Raw genomic sequence first — 26,642 nt, forward strand, 5'->3', positions numbered from 1 at the left:
TAGAAAAAGGCACATCATTAAGATAAATAGGAGCATTTTTATTAGCAACCAATTTCTTAAGGGCATCAACTTTTTCACTCAAGGTACTAATTTCTTCAACCGAATTAACTTTTTTACTAGTAGATGCTCTTTCGGTATGCCATTGTGATAATTTGCCATTATATTATCAAGCAATTTTGTAGCTTCACCCAAAGTAATTTCCATAAAAGTAGCACCCGCGGAGGAATCTAAAAGATTTCTAGATATAAAATTCAATCCTGCATAAAATTTTTGTATGATCATCCAAAGATTTAAACCATGTGTAGGACAATTTCTTAGCATCAATTTCATTCTTTCCCAAGATTGTGCAACATGTCCATGCTCAGGTTGCTTAAAATTCATGATTTGAGTTCTAAGGGAAATAATTTTCTCGGGCGGAAAATACTTAGTAATAAAAGCATCTTTGCACTTATCCCAAGAATTGATACTATTGCGAGGCAAAGAAGAAACATTTTTGCACGATCTCGCAAAGAAAATAGAAATAATTTCAACTTCACGATATCATTGTCGACATCTTTTTTCTTTTGCATATCGTGTAATTCTACAAATGTGTTAAGATGGGACGCGGCATCCTCATTAGGAGTAGCGGAAAACTGGTCTTTTGTAACAAGATTCAACAAAGCGGCATTGATATCACAAGATTCCGCCCTAGTGGCGGGAGGAGCAATCAGAGTGTTAATAAAATCATTGTTGTTGGTATTAAAAAAATTACACAACTTGGTGTTCTCTTCAGTCATCGTGACTACGCAAACAAGATTGCACACAATAATAGATCTGACAAGAAAACGGCGAACGAAAAAGAGGGTGAATAAAACGACAAATTTTTGTGAAGTTTGGGAGATGAAAATGAGAGGCAAATGGCAAATAGTGTAAATTACCAGGAGATGAGGTTTGTGATTAGGAACTTTATAGATGTTGATGATGTCTCCCCGGCAATGCTTTGTTGGGAGACTATCTTGACTTGATCCTCCCCGGCAACGGCGCCAGAAATTCCTTTTGATGTCGCTTGAACTACGTCGGTATTTCCCCAAAGAGGAAGGGATGATGCAGCATAGCTATGGTAGGTATTTCCCTCAGTTATGAAACCAAAGTTATCAAACCAGTAGGAGAACGAAGCAACACTATGTAATCGGTACCTGCACACAAAGAACAAATACTTGCAACCCAACGCGTAAGAGGGGTTGTCAATCCCTCTCGGGTAAAAGATAGATTGGTTTGTATTATTTTGGATAAATAGATCTCGGAATAAAACAAAATAAAATAAAATAAATAAAAGTGCAGCAAGCTATTTTTGGGTTTTGGGAATTACAGATCTGAAAATAAAAGTGGCAAATAATAGATCGGAAAGAAAATATGATGAAGAATAGACCCGACGGCCATAGATTTCACTAGTGACTTCTCTCAAGAAAAATAGCATATGGCGGGTAAACAAATTACTATTGGGCAGTTGAAAGAACCTCAAATAATTATGACGATATCTAGGCAATGATCATTATATAGGCATCACATCCAAGATTACTAGACCGACTCCTGCCTCCATCTACTACTATTACTCCACACATCAACACCTATCCAGGATGCATCTAGTGTATTAAGTTCATGGAGAAACGGAGTAATGCAATAAGAACAATGACATGATGTAGACAAGATCTATTCATGTAGGAATATGCCCCGTCTTGTTACCCTTAATGGAAACGATCAATACGTGTTTTGCTGCCCTTTTGTCATTGGGAAAGAACACCGCATGACCGAAGCCATCACAAAGCACGTCTTGCCATGGCAAGAAAAATCGATCTAGTCGGCCTAATTAACTAAATCAAAGATTCGAAGAAGAAATACGAGGCTATAAGTAATCACACATATAAGAGATCAAAAGAAGACTCAAATAAATTTCATGGATAAAATATATCTGATCATAAACTCAAAGTTCATCGGATCCCAACAAACACACCGCAAAAAGAGTTACTTCAAATAGATCTCCAAGAGACCATTGTACTGAGAATCAAAAGAGAGAGAGAGAGAGAGAGAGAGAGAGAGGAAGTCATCTAGCTACTAACTACGGACTCGTAGGTCTACAATGAACTACTCACGAATCATTGGAGAGGCACCAATAAGGATGATGAACCCCTCTGTGATGGTGTCTAGATTGGATCTGGTGTTTTTGGAACTTGTGGCGGCTGGAATTGTGTTTCGTCGACTCACCTAGGGTTTTTGGATTTTCGGGGTATTTATAGAGCAAAGAGGCGGTGCGGGAGGCGGCCGAGGTGGGCACAACCCACCAGGGCGCGCCCAGGTGGGTTGTGTTCCCCTTAGAGCCCCCTGTGGTACTTCTTTGGCCCAATAGGTGTCTTCTGGTCTAGAAAAAATCTCCAAAAAATTTCGCTGCATTTGGACTCTCTTTGGTATTGATTTTCTGCGAAGTAAAAAACAAGCAAAAAACAGCAACTGACACTGGGCACTATGCCAATAGGTTAGTCCCAAACAATGATATAAAGTTGCTAAAAAATTATTGTAAAACATCCAAGAATGATAATATAACAACATGGAACAAGCAAAAATATAGATATATTGGAGACATATCAAATATATAAAAATACTGGAGCAAATAACTACCAGAGGGAGCCACCCTGCTGAGCACAAGACAGGAGGGCACGCCTGGGCCCCCAGGCGCGCCCTGGTGGGTTGTGCCCTCCTAGGCCTACCTTCGGTGCCCACCTTCTGGTAGATAGGCAATTTTGACCTAGAAAAAAATAAAGGGGGGACTTTCGAGATGAAGTGCCGCCGTCTCGAGGCAGAACTTGGGCAGGAGCACTTTTGCCCCCTAGAGAAGTAATTCTGCCGGGGGAACTTCCCTCCTGGAGGGGGAAATCATCGTCAATGTCATCACAACAACCCTCTCATCTTTGGGAGGGCAATCTCCATCAGCATCTTCAACAACACCATCTCCTCTCAAACCCTAGTTTATTTCTTGTGTTCAATCTTTGTACCGGAACCTCAGATTGGTACCTGCGGGTGACTAGTAGTGTTGATTACATCTTGTAGTTGATCACTATATGGTTTATTTGGTGGAACATTATATGTTCGAGTCCATTATACTATTTAACACCCCTCTGATCTTGAGCGTGATTATCATTTGTGAGTAGTTACTTTTGTTCTTGAGGTCACGTGAGAAGTCATGTTGCAAGTAATTGTCGTGGTAGATCATGATCACCTATGGGGCCATCAGCCCCTTGTGGTTCGCCAAGGGGGAAGGGCACATTGCACAAATAGCAGAAGCCATGAAGCAGCATGACGATGGTGATGCTGGTGGTTTTTACCCAGGTTTGGCCCGCTGAGAAGCGTAAAACTCTGCTCCTGCTTTGGTGGATTGAAGGGAGGACTGTGGTGAACACGTAACGCACAAACCCGGCAAGGTCGCCTTGGGGAGAGAAGCGACGCGTGTATGAGTGTACAAGGGTCTGAATCCTTTTCTAGGTTGTCATGGCCCTCCTTTTATAGGCTAACACAACAAAAAAATACACTTCTGTGATGATATGTGTTTGTCACAGTAGGTCAGATTTTCTGTCATGCATGTACATCCATGACGATTTTATGACAGAATCAAGATAGTCATAACTGTGCTGTCGTAGAAGTGTTCCATGACATTACCAAAATTATCATCACGGAAGTGTCCACTTCCATGTCGATAAATTGCGCGTCATAGAAGTGCTTTCGTCAAGGGTGACCGACACGTGGCATCCACCATAATGGGTCGCCGTTAAGCTATTGGGGTCCGATTTGGATCCAATAACCCGTTAACAGCCCCGACCAACGGGGGATTTTCCACGTGTAAAATTCTCATTCGCCAGATAATGCACATGTCAGCTCGTCGTTGGGACATATGTCATCCCTACAATGGACAGAAGACGCCTATGATATGTCGACACGTGTGATACGTCTCCAATGTATCTATAATTTTTGATTGTTCCATGCTATTATATTACCCCTTTTGGATGTTTATGGGCTTTATTTTACACATTTATATCATTTTTTGGGACTAACCTACTAACCGGAGGCCCAACCCGTATTCCTGTTTTTTTGCCTATTTCAGTATTTCGAAGAAAAGGAATATCAAACGGAGTCCAAACGGAGTGAAACCTTTGGGAGCATGATTTTTGGAACGAACGTGATCCAGAGGATTTGGCGTGCAAGCCAAGAAGCAGCCGAGGCGGCCACGAGGGTGGAGGGCGCGCTCACCCCTACAGGGCGCGCCCCCTGTCTCGTGGGCCCCTCGGGCGGCCACCGACCTACTTCTTCCTCCTATATATACCCACGTACCACGAAAACATCCAGGGAGCCAACAAAAAACAATTTCCACCGCCGTAACCTTCTGTATCCGCGAGATCCCATCTTGGAGCCTTTGCTGGCGCTCCGCCGGAGGGGGAATCGACCACGGAGGGCTTCTACATCAACACCATAGCCCCTCTGATGAGTTGTGAGTAGTTTACCACAGACCTTCGGGTCCATAGTTATTAGCTAGATGGCTTCTTCTCTCTTTTTGGATCTCAATACCATGTTCTCCCTGAGGGAGTCCTAGACTAGGGGGTGTCCCCATAGCTGAACTATCATCATCGGCCGGACTCCAAGACTATGAAGATACAAGATTGAAGACTTCGTCCCGTGTCCGGATGGGACTTTCCTTGGCGTGGAAGGCAAGCTTGGCAATACGGATGTATAGATCTTCTACCATTGTAACCGACTCTATGTAACCCTAGCCCTCTCCGGTGTCTATATAAACCGGAGGGTTTTAGTCCATAGGACGAAAAACAATCATAACATAGGCTAGCTTATAGGGTTTAGCCTCCTTGATCTCGTGGTAGATCCACTCTTGTACTACCCATATCATCAATATCAATCAAGCAGGAGTAGGGTTTTACCTCCATCGAGAGGGCCCGAACCTGGGTAAAGACATCGTGTCCCTTGTCTCCTGTTACCATCCGCCTAGACGCACAGTTCGGGACCCCCTACCCGAGATCTGCTGGTTTTGACACCGACATTGGTGCTTTCATTGAGAGTTCCTCTATGTCGTCACCAATAGGCTTGATGGCTCCTTCGATCATCAACAACGACGCGGTCCAGGGTGAGGCTTTTCTCCCCGGACAGATCTTCGTATCTAGCGGCTTTGCACTGCGGGCCAATTCGCTTGGCCATCTGGAGCAGATTGAAAGCTACGCCCCTGGCCATCAGGTCAGATTTGGAAACTTGAACTTCACGGCCGACATCCGCGGAGACTTGATCTTTGACGGATTTGAGCCACAGCCAAGCGCGCCGCACTATCACGACGGGCACGATTTAGCTCTGCTGCCGGACAGTGCCCTGGAGGCTGCACATGAGTCCGCTCTGACCCTTAATTCGGAGTCGACCGCACAGATCGAGGATGGGTGGCTAGACACCGCCTCGGGGGCTGCAACCTCTACAGCGATGGAGCCGAATACTGACCTTGTCCCTTGTAAAGCTCGTGACTCCGAGGTGCCGGACTCCTCTCCGGACTCCGAACCTCCCGCGCCCCCTCCAATCGAATCCGATTGGGCGCCAATCATGGAGTTCACCACCGCGGACATCTTTCAACACTCACCTTTTGGCGACGTCCTGAATTCGCTAAAATATCTCTCATTATCAGGAGTGCCCTGGCTGAACTACGGTCAGGACGGTTGGGATGCAGACGACGAAGAAATTCAAAGCCCACCCACCACCCACCTTATAGCAACTGTCGACGATTTAACCGACATGCTAGACTTCGACTCCGAAGACATCGACGATATGGACGACGATGTCGGAGACGACCAAGAACCAGCGCCTACTGGGCACTGGAAAGCCACCTCAACTCATGACATATACATGGTGGATACACCAAAAGGAAGCGATAACGAGGAACAACGGGATGCGACGAAGGATAATTCCTCCGCAAAACAACCAAAACGGCGACGCAAGCGCCGCCCGAAGTCCTTCCTCGATAACAACAACACCCATAATGACCCAGCCGTAGAGCAGGGCAAACCAGTGGACGACGAACATGCAGCCAAGAAACCATCCGAACAGGATGAATCGGACAAGCAACCCATCCCCGGCGAAAACAACAGTCCAGACGATCTCACGCTGGACACATCACCGGAGCATAAGAACATTCACAAAAGGCTCGTCGCCACCGCAAGAAGTTTGAAGAAGCAGAAACGGAAGCTGAAAACAGCGGAAGACGTACTTAGAATGAGATGGAGCAAAGTACTCAAAACCGCAGACAAATACGGCAATAGTTACCAAGCAAAGAGCTACCCGAAGCGCAAGCTGTTGCCCGAATTCGACGAGGAGGCCGTAGAGCCACCACAATCAAAAAGCAAAGACGCCGCCTGGCCGGATAGACGACCAGATGACAGGCTAAGAGCGGCAAGCGGCGCCGCACACAAGCCGGCATATAAAGATCCTCGCAAAAAGGATGGCCCGGTCAGGTCCATTTATGGGCCAAAAAAGAGGGCCCCAGGGAGCAACACAACACGCCGAGTGTTCGAAGATAACGACACACCTAAATACAGGGGCGCCGCACACCCACTATGTTTCACCGATGAGGTACTGGATCATGAATTTCTAGCGGGTTTTAAGCCCGTAATCATAGAGGCATACGACGGAACAACAGACCCTGGAGTCTGGATTGAGGATTACATCCTACACATACATATGGCTAGAGGAGACGATCTCCATGCCATAAAATACCTACCCCTCAAGCTCAAAGGGCCAGCTCGGCACTGGCTCAAAAGCCTCCCAGAAAATACCATTGGAAGTTGGGAAGAGCTCGAGGATGCGTTTAGAGCAAATTTTCAGGGGACTTATGTCCGCCCTCCGGATGCAGACGATTTAAGTCACATAACTCAACAGCCCGGAGAGTCAGTGCGCAAATTCTAGAACAGGTTCCTCACTAAAAAGAACCAAATAGTCGACTGTCCGGACGATGAAGCCTTAGCAGCTTTTAAACATAATGTCCGAGACGAATGGCTCGCAGACACCTCGGCCAGGAAAATCCAAGAACAATGGCCGCGCTAACGAGCCTCATGAGCCGCTTTTGCGCGGGAGAAGATAGCTGGCTGGCAAGATGCAGCACCAGCGACCCAAGTACATCCGAGGTCAGAGATGGAAATGGGAAATCACGACGCAGAAAAGATCTGCACCGAAATAAAGAAAATGGCCCAAAGAACACGGCGGTCAACGCCGGATTCAAAAGCTCTCGGCCGAACAACAAAACACTGCCTCTTAAGGACAACAGTGACGAGCTATCCAACCTAAACAAAATTTTGGATCGGATATGTCAAATCCATAGTACCCCCGAGAAGCCTGCAAACCACACCCACCGAGATTGTTGGGTCTTCAAGCAGTCCGGCCGACTCAACGCCGAACACAAGGGGCTCGACACGCCAAGCGAGGACGATGACGAACCCCACAAGCAGATCGCTGGAAAACAAAAGACTTCCCACAAGAAGTCAAAACAGTAAACTCACTTCATGTGATAATACGGAATAATAGTACGGCACCCGCTAAAGTACGCGTCGCACGGTCCACCCCAGCGGAATCCCAAGATTGGATGTCAAAACCAATTACTTTGGACCACCTGGATTACTCCAGAAGTATTCAAAATGCAGGATGGACTGCTTTGATGTTGGATCCTATAATCGACGGACTACAATTTACACAAGTCCTAATGGATGGCGGCAGCGATTTAAACCTGCTATATCCGGACACAATCCGCAAGTTGGGGATAGACCCTACTAAAATTCTCCATAGCCGCAGTTCCTTCAAGGAAGTGACGCCAGGCCCTTACGCCAAGTGCACGGGCTCCTTACTACTAGAAGTTGTGTTCGGTTCACCCAACAACTTCCGTCGCGAAAAGCTAATCTTCCATGTCGCCCCATTTAAAAGTAGCCATCAAGCACTATTGGGACGTGAAGCTTTTGCCCGCTTTAACGCAATACCGCATTACGCGTCTCTTACACTTAAAATGCCCGGTCCGCGCGGCATCATCTCATTAAAAGGTAACTTCGAGTGTTCCTCGACCGCGGAAGATCGTGAGACTGCCTTGACAGCCACACACTAAACCGGCCTTGCTAATCAAAGCCCCTACAAGACGGGTCGTGCAGACCCCGGACACGGCTAGACGAGTCCAGCATAATTAAACTAGGGGCTTACTAGCCGCATACCCCCTTACAAGGGGCTGCAAGCACGGACAATGAAAGCCAATAAAGCTCAACCTTCTTTCATTTTTTAAATCATACTCTATTTTAAATACATCTTCGGCACGATACCTTTTCAAACTAAGTCCTTCTCTTTTACAGATGAACAGCATGCTACACCCGTCCAGGATATAGCACAACGGAGACACAGGCGTAGACGTGCAGTAGGGACCCGTTACAAGGATTCTTTTCAGATTAAGACCCTGCGTAAACCTTTTTTACTGTCTCTTGTTGCTATACATCCCCTGGTTTTCTACCATAACCAGAGAGGAGGCTGACGTTTTGGCATCGGCCATGTCAGAAGATTTCGCGCGTACCTGGACACTAGGGGCTTAGGGCATTGATCTGCCTGTTATCGTAAAGACCGAATACCTCAGGAAGTGTTCGACGTCTCGAGTTAGGCCTTATATGCATCAGCTTCGAATCATGTCTTTGGTCAAATGTTGGGTTTGCCCGGTTCCTGTGTTTTGCTGCCTTATGTTCCGTATCATCGCCTAACGCGGCACCAGGAGAACTACCTTAGTAGAGAAAGCCGAAAACTGACTGTCATGATATAGCGAGAGACTGGTCAACCACTCGATCGACTACCGGAATGTCTAGAATTCCTCCGCTTTGACGAAGGACTGTTTCCCAATCAGGCACATACGCGCCCCGAATTCGGAGAGCGCAGTGCCCCTAGGGGCTATATCGTAGCCCCACCTTCGAACTCCTCTGTCTAAGTGAAAGTGATAAAGCATTATAGTCCGGTTGCCTAGTTTGCTACGCTACCACCTCCTTTACAGGACCAAGACGTTGGATTAAGTGTGAAAATGCGCTATTTAGCAAACACCCCCGCACCATGTGTGTGGGGGCTGAAGCCGAAGATCGCCATCTTTCAGGTTATATACACGTATACATTAACGGCCGCACAGGAGATATTTCCATACTTGAACGCACAAGTATAAAAAGCACTTATATTATGAATATTGTTTTACAATTCATACAAGTCATTTGAACATAACATTTTTCGAGCACTGCGACTCTATTTCACAAGCGCCTTGCAGGACTTCCCCAAAATAGTGCTCGGCGGGTAACCGGCTCTCGTCCGAACCCCGGGTTGCAACATCGGTGGCATCCATCTCCGGCCAGTATGTCTTCACACGGGCGAGAGCCATCCGTGCACCCTCTATGCATGCCGACCGCTTCATCGCCTTGATATGCGGCACCGCCCCAAGGAATTGCTGTAATAAGCCAAAATAACTCTTCGGCTTGGGCCTATCCGGCCAAATATGAGCCACTACATCCGTCATGGCAAATCCGGACAATCTATTCAGCTCAGCCCACTCAGCCAACCGATCGGTCAACGGAAGTGAACGCTCCGGACTGTGGAATTGAGACCAAAAAAGCTCTTCCATCTCGTGATCCTTTTGGCTTCGGAAGTGCACAACCGCATCCGCCGCACTCGCCGCCAAATCCAGATAAGGATCCTCCGCACCCCACAGCTGGCCAAGCTGAGCATACTTCTGATCTGTGAACTTCCTGCGCAGCAGAAAGGGCTTACCAGCCGCAATGTCTCCGGCCTGACGCAGCTCCTGCTTTATAGCCCTCATTGCAGAACGGGCATCCTTGGCTTCGGCAGTGGCCTTCTTCAGGTCCTCTTGCTCCGCTCGGCGTTCTTTTTCGAGAACCTCATAGCGGTCGGTAACATCCTTCAGCTTCACGGCCATTCCGGCAATCTCCTCCCTGCTTCGGCAGTGCGCAGCCCTTTCGGCTTCTAGCTCTTCGGCTGCCTTCGAAGCAGCCGCATCACTCCTTCTGGCCTGCTCCTTGGATCGAGCAAGCTCGGCCCGAAGGTCCTCCACAGAAGCGGCACTATCTGCATTAAGCATACATGCTGTAAGGAGTGGGCATCAGCCCCCTAACTAGGTGACCACGGAGAAACAACCTACCTTGTGACTCGTCAAGTCATTTGTTGACCAGCGCAATGTCCGCATCCGCAACATCGAGTTGCCGCTTTAGTTTGGCAACTCCAACAGTCCGGCTGGCCACCGGACTATCCGCCACCTGCATAGGAAAGGTGAGAATTAATACCTGAGATTATGATCCTCGGCACGCTGTCGCTTTCGAGAACATACCGAGTCTCAGGGGCTACTATCTATACAAGGCGCACTTTATGTGTAAAACTGACAAAAGGTATGTCATTTTTACGTACCTCAAACCCCGCCAACAAACTTCTGACGGCATCATGCAACCCGCCCTCAGCGGATGAAATTCTTTCAATCACCGTACTCATTAATGTACGGTGACCTTCTGAGATAGACGCCCTCACGAGCAGATCCTTCAGCCGTACACTAGTTGGCGCCGAACTCTCCGGCCCTACCGGACTCGGGGATACCCTCCACGACGACACCTCAGGGTCATCCGCCCCGCCGGATGGTGCGGTAGATGGAGGCGTCTCACTCTCCATCATCTCCGGACGAAGGTCCCCCGAAGACGAGCTCAGCTGAGAAGGACGGAGATCCGAACTACAAGTTACGAACTTCGGTCATCCTCAGAAGCAAAAATAGGGATGTCCCTTATTACAAAACTCCCCTTTTTCTACTTACGGCTCGCTGGAGGGCTGATTCCCTGGGGGAGATAGTACGGCCGGGGCTTCCCCCGGCGTAGCACCCTCCGATGAAGATTTCTTCCCCCGCTTTGAGGCCTTAGCCTCCGGGTCTTCGGAAGCGGTCCTCTTCTCCCCCTGGAAGGAGGGATTCTCGATCCCCCTTTTCTCGAAAGCCTCCTTGGTAGAGGTGATAGTTTCTCTGTTTTCCCCTTCGCCTTCCTCTGAAGGCGCAACCTCCAGCATCCTGACCAAGACGGGATCCGGCGCGGTCTCCGGGAGGGGGGCCGGACACCGTATCAGTTTTGCTTGCGCTATCCACTCCTGTTCAAACAGTGATTGGTTAAAAGGAAAATCCAAGATATGCAAACGAACGGTATGTCCGGACACAGGGCTACTTACTTGAGTATCCGGGCGATTGCAGCTTAGGCCGGCGTCCTCGGTCAATTCCGGACACACCTCTTGTGATCCGAAGAACAATTTGTACATCTCCACGGGTGTTGTACCCATGAAGTGTTGGAGAGCTCGTGGTCCCTCCGGGTTGAATTCCCACAGGCGGAGAGGGCGACGTTTGCAGGGCAGAAGACGCCTAATCAGCATAACCTGCGTCACCACGACCAGATTGATCTCCCTCTCTTGGAGGTCTCGAATCCGGCCCTGCAATAGGGGTACGTCCTTGGATGGCCCCCAGTCAAGCCCTTTGCTGACCCATGACGTCAGCCGCTGTGGAGGGCCCGGGCGAAAGACGGGCGGCGGCCTCTGCCTGCTGCCCCTGGGAGCGGTAATATAGAACCACTCCTGCTGCCACGAACCGAGCTCCTCCTGAAAAGAGCCCTCGGGCCATGGAGCATCGGCCCTCTTGCTTATAATCGCCCCACCGCACTCTGCTTGGCGCCCCTCAATCATCTTCGGCTCCACGTTGAAGGTTTTGAGCCACAAACCAAAGTGAGGGGTAGTGCGGAGGAAGGCTTCGCAGACGACAATAAATGATGAGATATGGAGGATGGACTCCGGAGCCAAGTCATGGAATTCCAGGCCATAGTAAAACATGAGCCCTCTCACAAAGGGATCCATCGGGAAGCCTAAACCCCGACGGAGGTGAGACACGAACACGACGCTCTCGCCGGGCTCGGGAGTGGGAATGACTTGCCCGTGGGCAGGCAGCCTATGCGAAATCTCGTAGGTTAAGTACCTGGCTTCTCTCAGCTTTAGCACATCCTCCTCCGTAACGGAGGAGGGCATCCACCGGCCCTGTGGGACGGAGCCGGACATTGTTGAAGGTTCGAAGCGCTCGAATCTGGAGCTCTAAGTGTTGGAACTCGGGGCGAGGGGCGGATTCGATTAAGGATTGAAGAAAAGAAACAAGCCTTGGTCTCCTTATAAAGAGGGAGAATACCAAGAGCCGTCCCCGTGACCGTTTGGAACTCACCTTCGATGGAGGAGGCGTGGCAACGGGCACGGTTGGGTTACCCACGTCCGTATTGATGGGAATCCTAGAATAAGGGGAACACGATCTTTGCTTCGACAAGACGTGCCAAGGAAACCGCTTCGCTAAACGCGCTGAGGTGGTATAATAAAAACGATTCAAGTAAAAGCTTGGTAGTGGTGTGACGTCACGCCACAAAATATGTCAGCAGATTGAACTTGTGTACATATTATTCTCTCTACGGTGGAATGTGGAATTCATTTTGCAGAGCCGGACACTATCCTGGCGTTCACAATCTTCTATGAATTATTCGGAGGAGGAACCCGCCTTGCAATGCCGAGGACAATATGCGCACCGGACTCATCGTCATTGAAGCCTGGTTCAGGGGCTACTGAGGGAGTCCTGGACTAGGGCGTGTCCGGATAGCCGAACTATCATCATCGGCCAGACTCCAAGACTATGAAGATACAAGATTGAAGACTTCGTCCCGTGTCCGGATGGGACTTTCCTTGGCGTGGAAGGCAAGCTTGGCAATACGGATGTATAGATCTCCTACCATTGTAACCGACTCTGTGTAACACTAGCCCTCTCCAGTGTCTATATAAACCGGAGGGTTTTAGTCCATAGGACGAACAACAATCATACCATAGGCTAGCTTATAGGGTTTAGCCTCCTTGATATCGTGGTAGATCCACTCTTGTACTGGCCATATCATCAATATCAATCAAGCAGGAGTAGGGTTTTACCTCCATCGAGAGGGCCCGAACCTGGGTAAAAACATCGTGTCCCTTGTCTCCTGTTACCATCCGCCTAGACGCACAGTTCGGGACCCCCTACCTGAGATCCGCCATTTTTGACACCGACACTCCCCCTCTCTTGTGGAGATCTATTAGATGTAACTCTTTTTGCGGTGTGTTTGTCGAGATCCGATGAATTGTGGGTTTATGATCAAGTTTATCTATGAAAAATATTTGAATCTCCTCTGAATTATTTTATGTATGATTGAGTTATCTCTGCAAGTCTCTTCGAATTATCAGTTTGGTTTGGCCTACTAGATTGATCTTTCTTGCAATGGGAGAAGTGCTTAGCTTTGGGTTCAATCTTGCGGTGCCCTTACCCAATGATGATAAGGGTTGCAAGGCACGTATTGTATTGTTGCCATCGAGGATAAAAAGGTGGGGTTTATATCATATTACATGAGTTTCTCCATCTACATCATGTCATCTTTCTTAACGCGTTACTCTGTTCTTATGAACTTAATACTCTAGATGCATGCGGGATAGCAGTCGATGTGTGGAGTAATAGTAGTTGATGCAGGCAGGAGTCGGTCTACTTGTCACGGGCGTGATGCCTATATACATGATCATGCCTAGATAATCTCATAATTATTCGCTTTTCTATCAATTGCTCAATAGTAATTTTTTCACCCACCGTAATACTTATGCTATCTCGAGAGAAGCCACTAGTGAAACCTATGTGTCGTGTACAAAAGTAGGGGCTCTGCTTTTGACCCCTTTACTTGTGCATGGGCAGTCAGAGCCTCCTGCCATGGCCACACATAAAAGGGCAGAAAAGGGAAGCCGGAGGGAAGCCGAAGCCACAAGGCAAACAGAGCGACGACAAGGACCAAGGCCACAAAGGTCGAATGGGCAAAGCAGGTCTCCCCGGCAAGGACCCTTGCCAGAGAGGCCTCAGCAGCCCCGGCAGGACCGTTGCCAGGGCAGCTCGCCCACATCAGCTGAGTGAGCCACCCTTGAGCCCACCAAACGCCAGACAAATGCGTTGAGGCAGGGCTCGGGAGGCACCTCCGTGGTGGCATGCAGATCTTTGTAAAGACATAAGATGAACAAGATTAAATGAGGATGGGGAGGCAACCATCCTCACCGAAGAATCCCACAAGACCCCCGGCAAGATCCCTGCCGGGGAAGCCAACGTGCTACAGCAAGACCCGGCAAGACCCTCGCCAAACGCACCGGCGGGGCCACCGCCAGACCCGCGCCAGCCAAGTCTTCTCTGTCGTTTGCATGTAGCTGCTGACCCGACCAGCTGGGCAGGCACCTGCGTGGCAATATGCAGCCCTTCGTGGAGGCTCCACCACTGCGCCACCTCAGCTGCCTGCCTGCCTACATGGCACCGCATGCATCGCTGGCCAGGGCGCGTGTCGAAGCAGGGAGGAGCGGCGACGGACGGGCCGGGCCTCGCCCCCGTCCCCGATAAAGCAAAGGGACACCTAAGCCTCGCATTAAATGCGTCTTGTCCTGTAATACGAGCGATAAGCTCACAACGCTGTAGCACTTTCCACCTCATGTGTGCCACTGTGGCAGCCCCTTTCGCCTGTAAAAGGAGGCCCATGGCACACGGAGAAAGGATTCGGCTCTTTCGAACCTCGCAGCACCTAGAGCTTATTCGAGAGCTCAAGAACACTAATACATCCACCAAACCAGGATCGTAGGGTTTGACGCATCTTTGCGGCCCGAACCTGGGTAAATCCCCCTTGTGTCGTCTGCTAGTCCCGCTCTTCTCACGATCCCCGCGCCCCGCAACCATAGAAGGGATTCCAGTGATCCCATAGGTGTCGTTTCCCACCGACATCTTTGGCGCGCCAGGTAGGGGGCGCAATTTTGAGAATCTAGTCTGGCAGTTGACCTAGCTGTTCTTCATCGCCACGGCTCCTACAGAGAAGGCGGACAAGAAGGAGGCGCTGCCCGTTGGCACGGAGGATACCGAGGCGGCGACAAGAGAGCTAAGTCATGCTGAATTTTAAGTTTTTCTCCTTAAATATAAGGTTATTATCCTCGACGGTTCAGCCTATGTATGGAGAGCCTGTATGCAGAGGGGCCCTCCTGCGATCGGCAACACCCTTGTCCTGTTTCGAGTCCGCTCAACAGTTCAAGCGACCGCGTCGAGAGCGGCAGGGTAACCTTTCGCCATCGGCAACGCTTTCGGTTCTGACTCGAGTCAAGCTCGACAGATCGAGCGGCCGCGCCAAGGGAGGCAAGGTGCATTGCTCGACAACGAGCACACCCGGTAGGCTAATGAGGATCCATCCTCAAAGCGCCGCCCTGGGTTTATGTGCTGGCAAGCTTACCCAGTTGACGTAGGGCGGCCATACACAGAAAAATCGAACAGGAAAATAACATGCTTAGTTTCAGCAGCATCGCAGAGTCATATTACACAAATTGCCGCCACGGTTCTAACTAAAGATAGCATTGTCTTGGTCATGAAACTGCAGCGGCGACGGAGAACGGGATGCCTAGTCCCGGCGCTGGCCCTCCACCCTCTTGATTTTGTCGATGCGGCTGAGGATGGGCTGGATATGCTCATTGAGCGCCGCGATGTCGGCCCCCTCCGGCAAGCTCTTCAGCACAGCTCCGAAGTCGAGGTCTGGGTGCCAGTGCGCAATCTTGGTGAGCACCCTGGTCACGGTCCCCCGGAAGAGTATCTGAATTCCTCGGCCAGGGAGGCCACCCAGTTGGAGTGAAGCCGCTTCAGGGCGCCGACGACCTTCTCAAAGTATATGGTCAGGTCGGCGTTGGGGCTCAGGCTCGCTTCCAGGGCATACCCCATCTCCGGCATCCCCATAATGGCCAGATGATTGGTGTTCGAGTTTGCAACGGCGGCAAGGCGCCCGAGCCAGCATTTCTCGCCCGCCTTTTGGTCATTGAGGTTGGCAGTATCGTTCTTCAGCAGCTGCTTCTCCATCGCCAGCTCCTTGGCTAGGATCCCATCCCGGGCCCTGGCCTCCAACAATGTCTCCTTGAGCTCTCCTAGCTTCAGCTTGAGGTGTTTGATGGAGATGTTGGCTTCGGAGAGCTCTCCAGATTTGCTAATGACCTCGCCCTACACCACCGTCAGAGCGCCATTGAGTGTATGCTTCTCCTGGGCCAGCTTCAGAGCTTGATCCTCCAGCTCCTTCACCCTGCCGACGTGGGCCTGAGCCTGGGTGTTGAGCGCCTCCTGATGCCTCCGCTCCAGCTCCTGGGTCCGCTACAGGACGAGCTTGTCCACCTCTTCGTCCTTGCCGCGGAGCGTGGCAGCAAGCTTCTCCTCGCGCTCGGCAAGGTCCTCCTCTTGGGTCTTCAGGGCGGCCTCATGCTGGGGTCGGACGGCTTCCGCTTTGTCGGCCAACTTCTTCGCCATCTCCTGGGCCTTCTCGATGTCGGCCAGCTTCAGGGCGAGCTCCACCTCACGGTTGGCCAGCTCACCCTGGGCAGCCTTCAGTTCGTCCTGGGCCTAGCGGAACCAGTCCTGCGCTTCGGCGACACGCCCCCCAAAGTCCTACTCCATCTTCTCCACCACCGCCGTCCTGGACTTGGCCTTGTCCAGGCGAGCGCGATGGAGCGCCTGGAGCTTCCGGAAGCTGGCACCCATGGCTTGGAGCAGCTGCTCCTCCTGGGAGCCGACGCCACCAATGCCCGGCTCGTCAACAACCTCGAGCCTGGTGGTGGCAAGCGCCTCCTTGTCGAACACCTCTCCCTTAAAGGGAGCCCTGGTGTTCAACGCGCCAAGGAGATGGACGAAGAGGTCGTCGCTGACCCTCAGGTACCTACCGGAGCCCGAGGCAGCAGAGGAGGAGGGAAGGTCGTCAAACGCCCCCTCCTCGGCAGTGGCCTTGCCGGCTCCCTCGGCAGGCCCCTTGCCGGGCTCTTCGGCGGGCCCCTTGGCGGCATCCTCGGCTGCGCCCTTGGCGCCCTCCTCGGCAGCAATCTTCTTCACCTCCGCCGTGGCATCCGCGGCGACATCCTTGATGGTGACGTCGACGTCCTCTAAGGAGAGGTCTGGACGCCATGAAAGAGATAGGGCGGAGCCAAGATCGAAGGTCAATAAGGGAAAGGGGAAAAGAAGAATGCAATCGAATGTGGGGAGCGAGTGGCTTAGCCGTGCCGGGCCGAGAGGCAGAAGCCCCTTCTCCGCCAAGGTATGGCGTCGAGGCAAAGCCACTGGCGCCTGCATTCTCCTCCCCCTCCTCCGTGTGCATGACCTTGGTGCTTGGTGTCCTTGCCGGGGACGCCCCTTGGGGCAGTGTAGTCGACGGGGGCGGCACGATCAGAGAAGCCCCCTGTGGCTCCCCTTGGTGCTGCTCCTCTCCTGCATCCACGGCACGGTTAACACTAAAGCATCACACACGACACACGTTGATCGAGGGTGGGTGGTGGACTCACGCTGGGGGCTGGGTTGGGGGCTGCTGTCCGGGCTGCTTGACACCACCAGTGGCATACTGGAGGTGCCTGCCGGGGGCTGGCCACTCACCGAAATCCTGACCCTCTTTATCCTCTGAACCAGCGTCTCCACATCCCTACAAGATGAAGACAAATGAACAACACCATCGAGGGGGATTGTAAGGAATGAGGGAGGAAAGCAGAGGCTTACTCTTTGTTCTCTTCCTCCTCCTCCTCCGTGGCTTTTCTCTTCCGCTCTGGGCTGAGGGGCCCGAGCTCTCTCTCCGGGCTGAGAGGCCCGAAGTCAAACAAGTCAAACCCAACCCCCGCCGGTGTTTGCCGACGAGGGGGGAGGCAATGGCGTCCGGGCATGCTTGGACGATGAAGAAGCAGATGTCCTCTTCTTCGACGCCACGGCTTTCGCCGTTTTCTTCATCGCCACCGCCCTCGTCTGGCGCACGGGCGCTTCCTGGGCTTGCCGAAGCTGGACGGCACGGTCAAGGTGGACCGGCTTGCCGGAGGTGGCCCGCCGCAGGACCCGCCTCTTTCTGGGGATCGGGGGATCGGCGGTCGCGGTCCTCCCCGCCCTCCTCCGACGACGACCCATCGGCGGCATACTCGACGAGGGGAGCCCCGGTGTCGACGCCGCTGGCCTCCCTAGAGGCTGCTGCCCACCGGGCGAGCTCCCCCTCCTCCGCCTCCTCCGCGGCTTTGTCCACCATGCCGCCGGTGCTGCCGGCCTCCTTGACGAGCTTTGCCTCCTCCTCGACAAGCCTCGCCTCCTCCACCCTGGCGGCGATGTAGTCCAGCTCCGCCGGGGAGGTGTCCTGGATGAGCCGCAGCTCGTCGGTGATGTATATCTCGTGCAGAGTGTCAAAGAACTCCTGCACCACGAGCCCGTCCGGCTCAACCCAGTTCGGGTCAAGGCCATGCGCGTTGAAGAGCGGCATCATGGCAATGATCTCGTTCCGGCGAGAGTTGTTGCTCAGCGGGTCCACCCCCGCCGGTAGCTTGAAAACGGGCTCCTTGTCGACCTTGCCGGCCTTCGCGGTGGCCCTGGCAAGCTTGCTGGACCGCTCGACCTCGCCCTCGTCGTCAACCTCGAGCTGGAAGATTCGCTGGCAAAGATGGGCATGCCGCAGCACCGTCAGGTTGTTGTCGAGGCCGGGGCGGAGCCTCATGACATCGGCGGCGTTCATGAAGAGCCAGGCCGGCCTCCCCTTGTTGTGCAGAGGGGAAATCTGGCGGCGGATGAAATCCACCCCGATCATCTCGAGGGTGAGCCCGGCCTGGGTGAGCCGAAGAATCCTGGTGGTGGTGACCATGAGCTTCGCGTCGTCGGTGTCGACATTGCCCCAATCGCCGCCACGGATAGGCGGCTTCTGGCGAACCTCGCAGAATGATGGCGGGTCCTTCTCCTCAATCCAGCACCACCGGCCCTTCCATTATTCCCACCTCTCCTTCGTGGCGACATCCGGGCACGCCCCCTTGGCCCTCGGGATCTAGGCGACGTAGCCGGCAATGGCGCCCCCTTTTTGGATCCGAGGGGAGAAGTAATGGCAGAAGAGTGGCATGCTGGGGTACACCCCGACAAAGCCCACACAGAGATGGGCGAAGAGGGCCATGCACGCCACGACATTCGGAGTGAAATCCAAGAGGTGGAAGCCGTAGGTGTGCATGATGTCCTTGAAGAAATCAGAGAAAGGGGGACAGAGCCCGGAGGAGAAATAATCGACGAAGAAGGGGTACCGATGCCGGGAGGGCCCGGCGCTGGCGGGGATGACGGTCGTGGTTGGATGCCCCGTCTTCTCTCCCCCCCGTCTTCATGCCCCACAAATCCTTGAACATCTCCCGAAGCTCGGGCACGCCAACCGTCGAGGGGAAGTAGGCGGACTGCGCCCGCCGCGCCACCAACTCACTCTCCGGCTGCTCTGACACGCCAGCATCCTGCACCGCTCCCTTGCTCTTGGTGGATTTAGGCACCATGGCGGCTGCGGGAAGCGAAAAAAGGAGAGGATGGCGGGAGCACGACGGCGATGGGAAAAAGCAGAGAGGCTCTAGAAGAAGGGGGTGGCGGTTCTGAGATTGGAGGAAGGCGCAAGGGAGGGGTAAAGTGAGCAGTGCACCCGCGCTTATTCCTTTTTATGGGGAAGGCACGAGCCGCCTCCTTTCCCATTAACTGCGATACGACGCATGCGTGCGAGCGCTGTCCCACGCATGCCTCCCACGTCATGCACGCACACGACCCACACGTCGCACGTTCAACGCGGGTTGTGGGGAAGTGCAGCGGACAGAACAGTGGCCGCGGTAAAAATCTGCCCCAACTGCCCGCGCACCTTTCTGGGCCTAGCCCAACAACGCGCTGCGCATATGTGTGGCCCAGGCCCGGGGGCAACTGTCGGTGTACAAAAGTAGGGGCTCTGCTTTTGACCCCTTTACTTGTGCACGGGCAGTCAGAGCCTCCCGCCATGGCCACACATAACAGGGCAGGAAAGGGAAGCCGGAGGGAAGCCGAAGCCACAAGGCAAACAGAGCGACGACAAGGACCAAGGCCACAAAGGTCGAGTGGGCGAAGCAGGTCTCCCCGGAAAGGACCCTTGCCGGAGAGGCCTCAGCAGCCCCGGCAAGACCCTTGCCGGGGCAGCTCGCCCACACCAGCTGAGTGAGCCACCCTTGAGCCCACTAAACGCCAGACAAACGCGTTGAGGCAGGGCTCGGGAGGCACCTCCGTGGTGGCATGCAGATCTTTGTGAAGACATAAGATGAACAAGATTAAATGAGGATGGGGAGGCAACCATCCTCAGTGAAGAAACCCACAAGACCCCCGGCAAGATCCCTGCCGGGGAAGCCAACGCGCCACCCGGCAAGATTCTTGCCGGGCCACCCAGCAAGACCCTTGCCGGGTCACCCGGCAAGACCCTGGCCAAGCGCACCGACGGGACCACCACCAGACCCGTGCCAGCCAAGTCTTCGCCGCCGTTCGCATGCAGCTGCCGAACCAACCAGCTGGCAAGGCACCTATGTGGCAACATGCAGCCCTTCGTGGAGGCTCCACCATCGCGCCACCTCAGCTGCCTACCTGCCTACATGGCACCGCATGCATCGCTGGCCAGGGCGCGTGTCGAAGCGGGGAGGAGCGGCGACGGACGGGACGGGCCTCGCCCCCGTCCCTGATAAAGCAAAGGGACACCTAAGCCTCGCATTAAATGCGTCTTGTCCTGTAATACGAGTGATAAGCTCACAACACTGTAGCACTTTCCACCTCCTGTGTGCCACCGTGGCAGCCCCTTTCACCTATAAAAGGAGGCCCATGGAAAACAGAGAAAGGATTCGGCTCTTTTGAACCTCGCAGCACCTAGAGCTAGTTCGAGAGCTCAAGAACACTAATACATCCACCAAAGCAGGATTGTAGGGTTTTACTCATCTTTGCGGCCCGAACCTGGGTAAATCCCCCTTGTGTCGTCTGCTAGTCCCGCTCTTCTCACGATCCCCGCGCCCCGCAACTGTAGAAGGGATTTCCAGTGATCCCATAGGTGTCGTTTCCCACCAACACTATGGCCCCCCGGTCTATCTTTATCATATAAGCTTTCAATCTACTTTTATTTGCATATTTACTTTTTCAATCTATATTATAAAATACCAAAAATATATTTATCTTATCATACTATCTCTATCAGATCTCACTTTCGCAAGTGGTCGTGAAGGGATTGACAACCCCTTTATTGCGTTGGTTGCGAGTTCTTTGTTTGTTTGTGTAGGTGCATGGGACTTTTGAGGAGCCTCCTACTGGATTGATACCTTGTTTCTCAAAAACTAAGGGAAATACTTACGCTACTATTGCTGCATCACCCTTTCCTTTTCAAGGAAAACCAACACAAGCTCAAGACGTAACAAGAAGGATTTTTGGCGCCATTGCCGGGGAGGTCTTCGCTCAAGTCAAGACATACCAAGTACCCATCACAAGGTCATCTCTCTCGCATTTACATTATTTGCCATTTGCCTCTCGTTTTCCTCTCCCCCACTTCACCCTTTCCGTTTTGTTTTCCCTCTCTTTCCCAATCTTCTCCTCTCTTTTTCGCTTGCCTTTTTTTGTTTGCTTGTGTGCGGATTACTTGTCGCCATGGCGCAAGATAATACCAAATTGTGTGCTTTCTCCAATACCAATAATAATGATTTCCTTAGTACTCCGATTGCTCCTCTTAATGATGTTGAGTCTTGTGAAATCAATACTGCTTTGCTGAATTTTGTTATGAAAGATCAATTCGCTGGCCTTCCTAGTGAAGATGCCGCTACCCATCTAAACAACTTTGTTGATTTGTGTGATATGCAAAAGAAGAAAGATACGAATAATGATATTGTTAAATTGAAGTTATTTCCGTTTTCACTTAGAGATCGCGCTAAAGTTTGGTTTTCGTCTTTGCCTAAAAATAGTATTGATTCTTGGAACAAATGCAAAGATGATTTTATCTCTAAGTATTTTCCTCCCGCTAAGATCATCACTCTTAGGAACGATATTGTGAATTTTAAACAACTAGATCATGAGCATGTTACCCAATCTTGAGAAAGAATGATATTGATGATTCGCAATTGCCCTACTCATGGTTTGAATGGATGATCATACACAGTTTTTATGCCGGTTTGAACTTTGCTTCTAGAAATCTTTTAGATTCGGCCGCGGGAGGCACGTTTACGGAAATCACGTTAGGAGATGCTACAAAACTTCTTAATAATATTATGGCTAATTATTCTCAATGGTACACCGAACGATCTACTAGTAAAAAAGTGCATGCTATAGAAGAAATTAATGTTTTGAGTGGAAAGATGGATGAACTTATGAAATTATTTGCTACTAAGAGTTCTCCTATTGATCCCAATGATATGCCTTTGTCTACTTTGATTGAGAATAATAATGAATCTATGGATGTGAATTTTGTTGGTAGGAATAGTTTTTGAAACAATGCTTATAGAGGAAACTTTAATCCTAGACCGTTCCCTAGTAATTCCTCTAATAATTATGGAAATTCCTACAATAATTCTTATGGTAATTTTAATAAGATACCCTTTGATTTTGAGAATAGTGTGAAAGAATTTATGATCTCTCAAAAGAATTTTAATGCCTTGCTTCAAGAAAAATTACTCAAAGTTGATGATTTGGCTAGGAACGTTGAGACTTTCGCTTGATGCTGATTCTCTTAAACTTAGATCTACTCCTCCTAAGCATGATATCAATGAGTCTCTCGAAGCCATGAGAATTTCCATTGATGAGTGCAAGGAAAGAACTGCTAGATTGCGTGCTAAGAAAGATTGCTTTGTAAAGGCGTGTTCTTCTAGTTTCCGTGAAAATAATGATGAAGATCTTAAAGTTATGGATGTGTATCATATTAGATCTTTGTTTTTCAATATGAATCTTAATAATATTGGGACTGGAGATGAGTCAACTTTAGTTAGAAGGCATCCCAATAATTCGGAGTTTTTAGATCTTGATGCTAAATTTGGTAAAAGAGGGATTGGAGAGGTCAAGACTTTAAATAGCATTGAACCCACTATCTTGGATTTCAAGGAATTTGATTATGATAATTGTTCTTTAGAAGGTTGTATTTCCTTGTTGCAATCCGTTGTGAATTCTCCTCATGCTTATAGTCAAAATAAAGCTTTTACCAAACATATCGTTGATGCCTTGATGCAATCTTTTGATGAAAAACTTAATTTGGAAATTTCTATACCTAGAAAACTTAATGATGAGTGGGAACCTACTATAAAGATTAAAATTAAAGATCATGAGTGTTTTGCTTTGTGTGATTTGTGTGCTAGTGTTTCCATGATTTCGAAAACTTTATGTGATATTCTAGGTTTCCATGATCTTGATGATTGCTCTTTAAATTTGCACCTTGCATATTGCACCATTAAAAAGCCAATGGGAAGGATCAATGATGTTCTCATTGTTGCAAATAGAAATTTGGTGCCCGTAGATTTCATCGTTCTTGATATAGATTGCAATCTTTCTTGCCCTATTATTCTTGGTAGACCTTTCCTTAGAACGATTGGTGCGATTATTGATATGAAGGAAGGGAATATTAGATTCCAATTTCCATTAAGGAAAGGCATGGAACACTTTCCAAGAAATAAAATCAAATTACCTTATGAATATATCATGCGAGCTACTTATGAATTGAGTGCCAAAGATAGCACTACTTAGATCTATCTTCACTTTTATGCCTAGCTAGGGCGTTAAACGATAGCGCTAGTTGGGAGGCAACCCAATTTTATTTGTGTTTTTTGTTTTTGTTTCTGTTTAGTAATAAATTTTGCATCTACCTTCTGTTTAGATGTGTTTTTATATTTTAATTAGTGTTTGTGCCAAGTAGAACCTATAGGATAACCTATGGTGATAGTTAATTTGATTCTGCTGAAAAACAGAAACTTTGCGCGCACGAAATTAGTTTTGTTAAATCACATAAACGTACTTTTGTGTTGATTATTTTTGCTGTAGGTCAATAGACAAATTTCCCAGGACTTCCTAGTTTGGTAGGATTTTTAGAGTTCCAGAAGTTTGCGTTAGTTACAGATTGCTAAAGACTGTTCTGTTTTTGACAGATTCTGTTTTTCGTGTTTTGTTTGCTTATTTTGATGCATCTATGGCTAGTATTAAGTGGTATGAACCAGAGAGAACTTGAAATACAGTAGGTTTAACACCAATATAAATAAAGAATGAGTTCATTACAGTACCTTATGTGGTGGTTTTGCTTTCTTTCACTAACGGAGCTTATGAGATTTCCTGTTGAGTTTTGTGTTGTGAAGTTTTCAAGTTTTGGGTAAAGATTTGATGGACTATGGAATAAGGAGTGGCAAAAGCCTAAGCTTGGGGATGCCCATGGCACCCCAAGATATTCAAGAGTAGCCAAAAGCCTAAGCTTGGGGATGCCCCCGGAAGGCATCCCCTCTTTCGTCTTCATTCATTGGTAACTTTACTTGGAGCTATATTTTTATTTGCCAGATGATATGTGTTTTGCTTGGATCGTCTTGTATGATATTAGTATTTGCTTTTTAGTTTTCCACAATCATCCTTGCTGTACACACCTCTTGGGATAAGCCCACTTGATTGAAATTTATTAGAATACTCTATGTGCTTCACTTATATCTTTTGAGCTAGATAGTTTTTGCTCTAGTGCTTCACTTATATCTTTTAGAGCACGGCGGTGGCTTAAATTTGTAGAAATTGCTAGTCTCTCATGATTCACTTATATTATTTTGAGAGTCTTTTAGAACAGCATGGTATCTGCTATGGTTATAAAATTGGTCCTAGAATGGTAGGCATCCAAGTTGGGTATAATAAAAACTATCATAGGAAGTGAATTGGATGCTATGATAATTTTGATATTTGATAATTGTTTTGAGATATGGAGGTAGTGATATTAAAGTCATGCTAGTTGGGTGATTATGAATTTAAAGAATGCTTTTCTTGAAGTTAGCAAGTCCCGTAGCATGCACGTATGGTTAAAGTTGTGTAACAAATTTGAAACATGAAGTGTCCTTGGATTGTGCATCCTTATGAGTGGCGGTCGGGGATGAGCGATGGTCTTTTCCTACCAATCTATCCCTCTAGGAGCATGCGCATAGTGCTTGGTTTTTGATGACTTCTAAATTTTTGCAATAAGTATATGAGTTCTATTGACTAATGTTGAGTCCATGGATTATACGCACTTTTACCTTTCCATTATTGCTAGCCTCTTCGGTACCGTGCATTGACCTTTCTCACCTTGAGAGTTGGTGCAAACTTCACCGGTGAATCCAAACCCCGTGATATGATACGCTCTATCACACATAAACCTCCTTATATCTTCCTCAAAACAGCCACCATACCTACCTATTATGGCATTTCCATAGCCATTCCGAGATATATTTCCATGCAACTTTCCACCATTCCGTTTATCATCATGACACGCATTACCTTTGTCATATTGCCATTGCATGATCATGTAGTTGACATCGTATTTGTGGCAAAGACACCATGCATAATTTCATACATGTCACTCTTGATTCATTGCACCATCCCGGCACACCGCCGGAGGCATTCATATAGAGTCATATCTTGTTCTAGTTTCGAGTTGTAATTCATGTGTTGTAAATCAATAGAAGTGTGATGATCATCATTATTAGAGCATTGTCCCCAAAAAGAAAAAAAGAAAGGCCAAAATAAAAAAATAAAGGCCAAAGGAAAAAAAAGAAAAAAAAAGAAAGGCCAAAAGAAAAAAAGAAAGGCCCAAAAAAAAGAAAAAGAAAAAAGAAGAAAAAGAAAATAAATAAAAGTGGGCAATGTTACTATCTCTTTTCCACACTTGTGCTTCAAAGTAGCACCATGTTCTTCATGTAGAGAGTCTCATATGTTGTCACTTTCATATACTAGTGGGAATTTTTCATTATAGAACTTGGCTTGTATATTCCTACGATGGGCTTCCTCAAAATGCCCTAGGTCTTCGTGAGCAAGCAAGTTGGATGCACACCCACTTAGTTTCTTTTGTTGAGCTTTCATTCATTCATAGCTCTAGTGCATCCGTTGGATGGCAATCCCTACTCCTTATGTTGACATCAATTGATGGGCATCTCCATAGCCAGTTGATTATCCTCGTCAATGTGAGACTTTCTCTCTTTTTGTCTTCTCCACACAATCCCCATCATCATATTCTTTTCCACCCATAGTGCTATATCCATGGCTCACGCTCATGTATTGCGTGAAAGTTGAAAAAGTTTGAGATTATTTAAGTACGAAACAATTGCTTGGCTTGTCATCGGGGGTGTAGAATTTGGGAACATTTTTGTGTGACGAAAATGAAGCATAGCCTAACTATATGATTTTGTAGGGATGAACTTTCTTTAGCCATGTTATTTTGAGAAGACATGATTGCTTTTATTAGTATGCTTGAAGTATTACTATTTCTTTTATCAATATGAACTTTTATTTTGAATCATTTGGATCTGAACATTCATGCCACAATAAAGAAAATTACATTGAGAATTATGCTAGGTAGCATTCCACATCAAAAATTCTATTTTTATCATTTACCTACTCGAGGACGAGCAGGAATTAAGCTTGGGGATGCTTGATACGTCTCCAACGTATCTATAATTTTTGATTGTTCCATGCTATTATATTACCCCTTTTGGATGTTTATGGGCTTTATTTT

Source organism: Triticum aestivum, chromosome 6B (genome assembly GCF_018294505.1).
Source record: "Triticum aestivum cultivar Chinese Spring chromosome 6B, IWGSC CS RefSeq v2.1, whole genome shotgun sequence".
Lineage (NCBI taxonomy): Eukaryota > Viridiplantae > Streptophyta > Magnoliopsida > Poales > Poaceae > Triticum > Triticum aestivum.